The sequence below is a fragment of the Oncorhynchus nerka genome, linkage group LG28 (genome assembly GCF_034236695.1).
Source record: "Oncorhynchus nerka isolate Pitt River linkage group LG28, Oner_Uvic_2.0, whole genome shotgun sequence".
In the NCBI taxonomy this organism is placed as follows: domain Eukaryota; kingdom Metazoa; phylum Chordata; class Actinopteri; order Salmoniformes; family Salmonidae; genus Oncorhynchus; species Oncorhynchus nerka.
Genome location: NC_088423.1, coordinates 9,922,765 through 9,934,345, shown reverse-complemented (window position 1 = coordinate 9,934,345; position 11,581 = coordinate 9,922,765). Strand labels below are relative to the sequence as shown.

At 41.9% G+C, this 11,581-nt stretch overlaps 1 pseudogene; it reads left to right on the top strand.

The window, feature by feature from the left end:
• Positions 1–4,698: 4,698 nt before the first annotated feature.
• Positions 4,699–11,581, top strand: part of LOC115126345 (sodium- and chloride-dependent GABA transporter 2-like) — a 54,137-nt pseudogene continuing 47,254 nt past the window's right edge.

The window sequence follows — 11,581 nt, the reverse complement described above, 5'->3', positions numbered from 1 at the left end:
AGCTCCGTCTTGCCGAGGTTCAGCTTGAGGTGATGATCCGTCATCCACACTGATATGTCTGCCAGACATGCAGAGATGCGATTCGCCACCTGGTCGTCAGAAGGGGGAAAGGAGAAGATTAATTGTGTGTCGTCTGCATAGCAATGATAGGAGAGACCATGTGAGGTTATGACAGAGCCAAGTGACTTGGTGTATAGCGAGAATAGGAGAGGGCCTAGAACAGAGCCCTGGGGACACCAGTGGTGAGAGCACGTGGTGAGGAGACGGATTCTCGCCACGCCACCTGGTAGGAGCGACCTGTCAGGTAGGACGCAATCCAAGCGTGGGCCGCGCCGGGAGATGCCCAACTCGGAGAGGGTGGAGAGGAGGATCTGATGGTTCACAGTATCGAAGGCAGCCGATAGGTCTAGAAGGATGAGAGCAGAGGAGAGAGAGTTAGCTTTAGCAGTGCGGAGCGCCTCCGTGATACAGAGAAGAGCAGTCTCAGTTGAATGACTAGTCTTGAAACCTGACTGATTTGGATCAAGAAGGTCATTCTGAGAGAGATAGCGGGAGAGCTGGCCAAGGACGGCACGTTCAAGAGTTTTGGAGAGAAAAGAAAGAAGGGATACTGGTCTGTAGTTGTTGACATCGGAGGGATCGAGTGTAGGTTTTTTCAGAAGGTGTGCAACTCTCGCTCTCTTGAAGACGGGAGGGACGTAGCCAGCGGTCAGGGATGAGTTGATGAGCGAGGTGAGGTACGGGAGAAGGTCACCGGAGATGGTCTGGAGAAGAGAGGAGGGGATAGGGTCAAGCGGGCAGGTTGTTGGGCGGCCGGCCGTCACAAGACGCGAGATGTCATCTGGAGAGAGAGGGGAGAAAGAGGTCAGAGCACAGGGTAGGGCAGTGTGAGCAGAACCAGCGGTGTCGTTTGACTTAGCTGGTTCTCCACATATCTTATGGAACTCCACATATCTTATGGAACTCCACATCACTTATGAAACTCCATGTATGGAACTCAACATCTCTTATGAAACTCCATGTACAGAACTCCACATCTCTTATGGAACTCCACATCTCTTATGGAACTCCACATATCTTTTGGAACACCATGTATGGAACTCCACATCTATTATAGAACCCCACATATCTTTTGGAACTCCATGTATGGAACTCCACATCTATTATGGAACTCCACATATCTTTTGGAACACCATGTATGGAACTCCACATCTATTATAGAACCCCACATATCTTTTGGAACTCCATGTATGGAACTCCAAATCTATTATGGAACTCCACATATCTTTTGGAACTCCATGTATGGAACTCCACATCTCATCTGGAACTCCAGAAACACATCTAGTTAAGTTAAATTCTCTGCAGGACACAAATACATTATCCAACCATTAGCACATTGGATTCGACAGATAAAGATCATTTTCCAAATAAATCACCGTTCACATAGTATAGTAAATGAAGTTGAAGTTGAAGTCGGAAGTTTACATACACTTAGGTTTGAGTCATTAAAACTCATTTTTCAACCACTACACACATTTCTTGTTAACCAACTATAGTTTTGGCAAGTCAGTTAGGACATCTACTTTGTGCATGACACAAGTAATCTTTCCAGCAATTGTTTACAGACAGATTATTTCACTTAAAATACACTGTATCACAATTCCAGTGGTTCAGAAGTTTACATGCACTGATTTGACTGTGCCTTTAAACATCTTGTAAAATTCCAGAAAATGATGGCTTTAGCAGCATCTGATAGGCTAATTGACATCCTTTGAGTCAATTGGAGGTGTACCTGTGGATGTATTTCAAGGCCTACCTTTAAACTCAGTGCCTCTTTGCTTGACATCATGGGAAAATCAAAAGAAAACAGCCAAAACTTCAGAAAACAATTGTAGACCTCCACAACTCTGTTTTATCCTTGGGAGCAATTTCCAAACGCCAGAAGGTACCACGCTAATCTGTACAAAAAATAGTACTCAAGTATAAACACCATGGGACCATGCAGCCGTCATAATGCTCAGGAAGGAGATGTGTTCTGTCTCCTAGAGATGAACTTACTTTGGTGTACGAAAAGTGCAAATCGATTCCAGAACAACAGCAAAGGACTTTGTGAAGATGCTGGAGGAAACAGTTCTAAAAGTATCTATATCCAAAGTAAAACGAGTCCTATATCGACATAACCTGAAATGCCACTTAACAAGGAAGAAGCCACTTCTCCAAAACCTTAAAAAAATAAACTACCTTTTGCAGCTGGATATAGGGACAAATATCGTACTTTTTGGAGAAATGTCCTCTGGTCTGATGAAACTGTTTGGCCATAATGACTACTGTTATGTTTGGAGGAAAAATGGGAGGCTTGCAAGCCGAAGAATACCATCCCAAACGTGAAGCATGGGGGTAGTAGCAGCATCATGTTTTTGGGGTGCTTTGCTGCAGGAGGGACTAGTACACTTCACGAAATAGATGGCTTCATGAGGCAGGAAAATTATGTGAATATAATAATAATCTCAAGACATCAGTCAAGAAGTTAAAGCTTGGTTGCAAATGGTTCTTCCAAATGGACAATGACCCCAAGCATACTTCCAAAATTGTGGCAAAATAAATAAAAAAGTCAAGGTATCGGAGTGGCCATCACAAAGCCCTGACCTCAATCCTATAGAGCATTTTTGGGCAGAACTGAAAAAGTGTGTGTGAGCAAGGAGGCCTACAAACATGACTCGGTTACACCAGCTCTGTCAGGAGGAATGGGCCAAAATTCACCCAACTTATTGTGGGAAGCTTGTGAAAGGATACCTAATAGGTTTTAACCAATTTAAAGGCAATTCTACCAAATACTCATTGAGTGTTTGTAAGCTTCTGACCCAATGTGATGAAAGAAATAAAAGCTGAAATAATTCATTCTCTTTACTATTATTCTGACATTTCACATTCTTAAAGTAAAGTGGTGATCCTAACTGACCTAAGACCTAATCGGCTTCCTATATCGCAACAAAGCATCCTTCACTCATGCTGCTAAACATACCCTCGTAAAACTGACCATCCTACTGATCCTCGACTTCGGTGATGTTATCTATAAAATAGCCTCTAACACTCTACTCAACAAACTGGATGCAGTCTATCACAGTGCCAACCGTTTTGACACCAAAGCCCCATACACTACCCACCATTGCGACCTGCACGCTCTCGTTGGTTGGCCCTCGCTTCATATTCGTCGCCAAACCCATTTATTTCGCTCCTTTGCACCCCAGTATCTAAATGCACATTCATCTTCTGCCGATCTACCATTTCAGTGTTTAATTGCTATATTATAATTACTTCGCCACCATGGCCTATTTATTTCCTTTTTTGCACTCACTGTCTATACACTTTTTTCTACTGTATTATTGACTGTATGTTTGTTTATCCATGTGTAACTCTGGGTTGTTGTATGTGTCGAATTGCTACGCTTTATCTTGGCCAGGTCGCAGATGCAAATGAGAACCTGTTCTTAACTAGCCTACCTGGTTAAATAAAGGTGAAATAATAATAATAATACTTTTTTTAAAGACAGGGAATTTTTACTAGGATTAAATGTTGGGAATTGTGAACTGAGTTTAAATGTTTTTGGCTAAGGTGTATGTAAACTTCTGACTTCAACTGTATATGATTTAAGTGGAAGGGTGTGAAATTATGTTGTTGAGCTGTCATTACAGTTGTCTTCAAACTCATCTGATCTGAACAAGGTATTTTGTAATGCTTTTAAAATAGTTGTATATCACCGGCCAATGAATCAATTATTTCCATCTTTGTAAATATTGGGGGGTGACTATACCAAAATCACCAAAAGTTGATTATCATCACTGCCAATCTAGCATGTTAACCTTTTATAAAATGTTGCTTTACCCTCTAAGCAGTCCATGGACAAGATAAGACAGCAATCCATGCTTTGGTTTTGTTCACCCATAATTTAGGTGAAATATCCATATAAGTGGTCCTGTGGGCTCCATGTACAGTATGATGATACACAGAGAACTAACGACGTCAGTACATGGGACGTTGTGATGTCTGGGGAAAGGTAGCACTGCCACCACTCTCGCTTTCCGTGTTTTACTGTAACAATAAATATGCTTATTTCCTTTGTCATCCAAGAGCTGCTGAACCTCATCTCTATATGGAATGACTTGTTGTACAACAGTAGGATAAGCCCAATGTTCTGTTCTCCTAGTGTGGCTGCCCAAGGCTAAGATATACTGTAAGCACCCTCTTCTCAATATGAGGCTTACTGCGGCCCGGTGGCGCCGGGGTCCGGTCTTCTCGGAGTCGGGTTGTTTGGGAATGCAGCCCAAAGCAGATTGTACAACTCAATCTCAAAGTAAATACCGGCATGAGACCGATAGTCGACAAGCACCGTAAGGGAAAGTTGAAAAGAACTTTGAAGAGAGAGTTCTAGAGCCCACACGGGTGTTAACACCATTTAGATATAATGTGCCTTTCTCAAGGGCACAACGGCAGTATGAATTATATTGGATGCTGAAGCCGGTAACCCTCTGGCTGACAGATTTTAGAGCAGGCAGCTCAGAGGTTGGAAACGTTCCGCCTCTCTAACCTCGAGGCTACCACCACCCCATCGGGACAGTGCTGATATCCATAAAAGCTCCAACAGGAGCAGACCATTGCACCAACAACTGATCTCCAGGCAGGAACTCAACAGACTCCTCACGCAGCTCTTGGCTCCGGACCCTCTCTTACTGGCAGGATGGCAGCTCCTCTCTCCGTAGGCAGACACGAGCCTCTCCCAGGATCCGTGCATTACACCCAACAGAGGGTCAAGGAGCGTGGCCAGTGGGATAGTAAAATGGAGTTCATTCTAACTGTGGCTGGTGCTATTATTGGACTTGGAAATATATGGAGGTTTCCATATCTTTGTTAGAAGAATGGTGGGGGTGAGTCAACAAATTCTCCTTTTTGCTTGTTGGTGAAATATGTGCATACATTTGTGTACCTCTGAGGCTGCGTTTACACAGGCATCCCAATTCTCATCATTATTTTCACTAATTGGTCTTTTGACCAATCAGATCAGCTCTTAAAAAGATCTGATGTGAAAAGATCTGGTGTGATTGGACAAAATTCCAACTAGTGGGGGGAAAAAATCTGCCATAGAAGAGTGTTCTGTTTATGGAGGAGTTTGAACTCTTTTCAGTTCGGTCCCTTTTAAAGTTCTTTAGAACATCCTAAATCTTCTTTAGGACTTCCAAAATATATTTATGGGTCAGTTTAATCTGGAACCCTTGCACGATTTACAGTTTCTCAAATAAGTTGTATTTGCTTGATTTACAACTGCACAGGACCAATCAAACTAATCTCAACTGAAATTGAGATGTTTCACTTCAGTCAGAAAGCTTTCCCAAAAGCATCTTAATAAGTCTAAGTTCATCGTTAGAACCTTCGTAGAAGCATCTAAAGTTGCACTTAAAAACACTCAATCTAAATGCCTGCCTCAGGCCACTTGTAGAACAGCCATTGTTGTAAAGTTAAGTTTAAAAAAACTTTAAAGTACTACTTTTAAGGATCTGTACATTACTATTTATATTTTTGACAACTTTTACTTTACTACATTCCTAAAGAAAATAATATACTTTTCATTACATGAATTCCCTGACACCCAAAAATACTCTTTATATTTTGGACAGGACAGGAACATGGTCCATTCAAGCACTTATCAAGAGAACATCATTGGTCATCCCTATCACTTATGATCTGGCAGACTCACTAAACACACGTTTTGTTTGTAAATTATGTCTGAGTGTTGGAGTGTGCCCCTGGCTCTCCATACATTTTAAATACAAGAAAAGGGTGCCGTCTGGATTGCTCAAAATAAAGAATTTGAATACTTAAGTATATTTTAGCAATTGCATTTACTTTTGATACTTATGTATATTTAAAAATCTACAACATTTAGACTTTTACTCAAGCGGTTGTAACGATATACACTGAGAGTCGGGAAGCAAATTCAGGGAGTTGAATACATTTAATTAATAAATGAACAAAACAAGAAGCACAGATACAGAGACAATGACGACTGGGGAAGAAACCAAAGGGAGTGACATAAAGGGCAGGTAATCAAGGAGGTGATGGTGTCCAGGTGAGTGTCATTAGGTGCAAATGCCGTACCGCTGGTGACAGGTGTGCGCCATAACGAGCAGACTGTTGACCTAGAGGCCAGAGAGGGGGCACACGTGACAGTGGTATTTTACTGGGAGACTGTCACATTTACTTTAGTCATTTTCTATTAAAGTATATTTACATTTACTCAAGTATGACAATTAGGTACTTTTTTCCACCACTGATAACAGCTAAGTATGTCATTGGATGTTTTGTTGCCCTCCCATGTAAATGTATACACAGAAGATCTCCGCTAAACTTAGTGTATCATTCTCTATTTGACCGGCAATAACTTCAGAACAAAGTTGACTACAAATACAACATTGCAAATGTCTTTGATTAGAAACAAGTGATGTATAAAAAGAGACTGCAAATGAAGACCGAGATGCCTACATTCAAATATAAACAGTAGGCTACAGGCCCATTTCAATCATATTGAAATACATTTCATGTTCAATCAATTGAGTTGTATTTGCTTCTTGTAGGCTTCCATGACGTGAAGCCCATTGTGCGCAATGATGAATAAGCCTCCTAATATTTGCAGCCTTAGGTGGTAAAAAATCACTAGAAGCTGATCCCTCTTCAGAATTGTGTAATAATTTATAATGTTAATTAAGGAAAGTTTTAAAATGGAGAAAGCTGACCCAAGAGCAGCGCTCCCTTCTTTTCGATCCTATCAGTATCGACACTTGCCTGGAAACCTGACATTGAATTGCATTGAATTCTACGTCGGACAGAAAGGAGCGTTTGGATGAGGAAAGTTTCCTCTCATGACCTCCACAAGACAGAATGTTGAATAAAATTATGTTTGAACATATAGTACCAGTCAAAAGTTTGGACACACCTACTCATTCCAGGGACTTTATTTGTACTATTTTCTACATTGACAAGACAGCTGTTCTTGACATAGCCATATTTGGTAAAATACCAAGTCTATATTATCTTCTGTGTACTACTCCTACCTTTTCACAACACAACTGATTGGCTCAAACGCATTAAGAAGGACAGAATTCCACACATTAACTTTTAACAAGGCACCTGTTAATTGAAAAGCATTCCAGGTGACTACGTCATGAAGATGGTTGAGAGAATGCCAAGAGTGTGTAAAGCTGTAATCAAGGCAAAGGGTGGCTACTTTTAACAATCTCAAATATATAATATAATTTGATTTGTTTAACACTTTTTTGGTTATGACATGATTCCATATGTGTCATTTCATAGTTTTGATGTCTTTACTTTTATTCTACAATGTAGAAAATAGTAAAAATAAAGAAAATCCCTGGAACGAGTAGGTGTGTCCAAACTTTTGACTGGTACTGTATGTGGATGATTGATGTTTTCTGAAAGTTACATATCTTGAAAACTTGAATGCTGACATGCAAAACATTTTGGGATTGTGCCAACCTTACGGACCTTACACACTGCCTTCCCGGGACATCTTCCTGCAGACTTGGGAGAAGCCTTGGATCTCTCCGCCATTCCCGTGAAGTACCTGGACCTCTGGGAGGTCTTCAACAACGCCCACACTATGTCTCTCCTTTTGTATTGACCTTACAACTGCACCATTGACCTTCTTCCGGGCACTACATCACCTCGGGGGCGGTTTTACTCCCTGTCGCGTCCGGAGACCAAGTCTATGGAGGAGTACATTAAGGCCTCTCTCGCTGCAGGGAGTATTTGTCCATCTGCCTCTCCAGCCAGCGCAGGGTTATTTTCTGTGGAGAAGAAGGACAAACCATGTGCCTGTGTATCAACTACTGGAGCCTTAATGACATCACGGTTAAACAACGTTACCCTCTACCACTCATCTCCTGGGATTTCAAACCTCTTCAGGGAGCGACCATCTTCTCTTAGTTGGACCTACGAAATGCTTACCATCTGGTTTGGATATGGGAAGGAGATGAGTGAAAGACAGCTTTTAACACGTTTAGCGGGCACTATGTGTACTTGGTTATGCCATTCGGACCAATGCTGTGTTCTGGGCCCTGGTCAACAATGTGCTCTGGGACATGCTTAACATGTTCGTGTTTGTCTACCTCGACGACATCCTTGTCTTTTCCCATTCAGCTCAAGAGCACGTCTGACAGGTCCTTCAGCGTCTCCTGGAGAACCAGCTTTACATTAAATTGAAGAAATGTGAATTCCATTGCTCCACTATCTCCTTCCTAGAATAAGTAATCGCTGTAGAACATACACAGATGGATACAGATAAGATGAGAGTGGTAGTGAATTGGCCTCAACCCACATCCCGGAGTGCAGCTGCAACGTTTCCTGGGATTTGCTAACTTCTACCGCGTTCAGAAGGCGTTCTGTACCCTCATTGGGTCGTCAGCCAGCCTGTACTCTGGTTTTCAAGCCTAATCTAACGGCCAGTCGACGCAAGCCAATCAGGACCTGTAGATGGCTCTTCAGTACCTCGTCTCCGCCAACCCCACCACCTGAAGCCAGAAACTTGTGTGGGTGGAGAACATCTGTAACACCCTTCCCTGCTCGGCCACTGGTCTCTCCACCTTGGAATGTTCCTTGGGATATCAGCCACCGCTCTTCCATGAGCAAGAAGTCAGCATATCCTCTTCCCAAATGTTGGTCCACCGTTGTCGCTGTACCGGGCAGATAGCCTGGGCTGCTCTTCTGAAGACCACATCCAGGTATCGTAGACAGGCAGATCGCCACCGGACCCCTGCTCCACGCTTGGGCAGAGGGTATGGCTTTCCACTCGGGACCTGCCCATCCGGGTGGAGTCCAGTAAACTTTCCCCACATTTCATCTGCCCTTTACCCATCTCTAAAATCCTTAGACCCTCTGCTGTTCATTTTCTATTGCCCCGCACACTCCGTGTACATCCCACTTTGCATGTGTCTAGGATTAAACCTCTGTCTCACAGCCCTTTTGTCTCCTGTTTCCTACCTGCCTCTTTTGTAGGTAAATTATTTCCAATAAACCTAACCTGTCACACTGGCCCCCAAAAGTCAACTAATGGTTAAAGTGAACAGAGGCCTACTTTTTGTGAATCCTGCCTGTTCTGCAGGTGCCTTCTTCATCCCGTATATCCTGTACCTGGTAACCTGTGGCATCCCTCTGTTCATCCTGGAGACGGCTCTTGGACAGTACACCAGCCAGGGGGGCATCACCTGCTGGAGGAAGATCTGCCCGCTGTTTGAAGGTGAGGATCATTGAATTACATAGTGATCTCTGTGTTGAGTATAGATGTACAACAGTGATGTTCGGTGCCGTTTAAGATGAGGGAGGACAATATTTTTTATGAGCATGTTCTTATTTCTATTACAGCATATTGGATGACTGTCATTCATATTCCATTCACCCAGTTCAATGTAACATCAATAGGTTTAGCCTACTACATGATAGTCAAATTTTAACTATAGCCAGCATGAGGTTGCTTGTGGACTTCAGTGCACTACACATCAGCTGTCTGTGACAAGCAAAACCTTCTTATCTTGATGCTAACCGCTACACACAGCCTACATCTTTGTCACGTCATAGTCAACTAGAACTACTAGAACTGATGCATTAGTAAACCCGCTACAATCATGAAGTACAGTCTACAGTCAGAAAGCAGTTTAGCAGTTTCACTGGCGGGCCCCTGTCCAATAAATTAATACAACCAAAAGCTTACCTTGACTTGGAAGAGTTCCAATGTTGGAAAGCCATGGCCAGCTAGGTAACATAGCATCCTTCTCTGTTTGAGTATGCTAAACTAGCTAGCTTGATTCGCTAGCTAAGTGAAAACAATACAATGAAATATCTATCTCTCTCTCTCTCTGTATCTTTCTATCTGGCTTTTCTTTCATTTTTGAATTAATGAATTTGTTTAAAACTGTTCATCTATTGTCTTTCTCTTTCTGTAAGTCAACTACTTACCACATGTTATGCACTGCAGTGCTAGCTAGCTGTAGCTTATGTTTTCATTACTAGATTTGTTCTCTGATCCTTTGGGTGGATCAACATGTCAGTTCATAATGATAGTTTGAAGGACATCCTCTAGAAGTTGTCATAATTACTGTGTAAATCTATGGAAGGGGTTGAGAACCATAAGCCTCTTAGGTTTCATATTGAAATAAATGTAACAAGAGGAAGATGGAAACTTGCTGTCCTCCAGCTTCACCATGATGCTACCCTACTGAGTGCTGTTGAGTCTACTGTACATGTTCATTACAAAACATTGTATCAATCAGTTATTTGGTGACATTTTAATATATTTACTATGATTCCATCAAAAAATGTGAATTCAATGAGGAGGATGGTCCTCCCCTTCCTCCTCTAAGGAGCCTCCACTGCTGTACAGTTCTGTGCACAAGGGTACATTGTTATTGTGCCAAACTTTTATCATTGCTTCACACATATCTTATCTATCAGATGTCTTAATGCAGATGTTGTCTAGCCTGGTCTAAACATTATGCTAGCTACATCAGATTGTAAAGTTGTAACATTGGTGAAGTAAAATAAATCACACTGCAATGAAAACTTTCAGTTCTACTCTAAAGGCAGCATTCCACTTTATAAGCCCCAAGGAAGGGTGTTCCTTAACCGTGCTGAGACACATTTATTCATTTCTATATGAGCTCTGCAAAACAAACAAGTGCTGAGTGACCTTAATGAATATGCAGTAACATAGGGCTCCATTAATTTTTCTCCATTAATATCCTGTTAGATTTTATGAGCATGCTGCTATGCTTCTGTTCTTGTCTTCATCAGGATTGGGCTACGCCGCCCAGGTGATCACTATATATGGATGTATGACCTACATTGTGATCCTGGCCTGGTCTTTCCACTACCTGTTTTCATCCTTCACTGTTGACCTGCCATGGGCCAACTGTAATAATTGACTGGAACACAGGTATTTACAATATTGGTGGCTGAACTGAAACTTCGTGGCAATTTTATCAGTTAGTACATTGGAGGCTAATGGGTTACAATATTCCCTTCAGGAGCTACTACCTCTGTAGCTTAGTTACAGTTGAAGTCGGAGGTTTACATACACCTTAGCCAAATACATTTAAACTGCGTTTTTCACAATTCTTGACATTTAATCCTAGTAAAAAATCCCTGTTTTAGGTCCGTTGGGATTAGCACTTTATTTTAAGAATGTAAAATGTCAGAGTAATAGTAGAGAGAATAATTTATTTAAACTTTTATTTCTTTCATCACATTCCCAGTGGGTGAGAAGTTTACATACACTCAGTTAGCATTTGGTAGCGTTGCTTTTAAATCGCTTACCTTGGGTCAAACATTTCGGCTATCCTTCCACAAGCTTCCCACAATAAATTGGGTGAATTTGGGCCCATTCCTCCTGACAAAAACACATGCTTTTTCAGTTGTGCCCACACATTTTCTATTGTATTGAGGTCAGGGCTTTGTGATGGCCACTCCAATACCTTGATTTTGTTGTCCTTAAGCCATGTTGCCACATTGGAAGTATGCT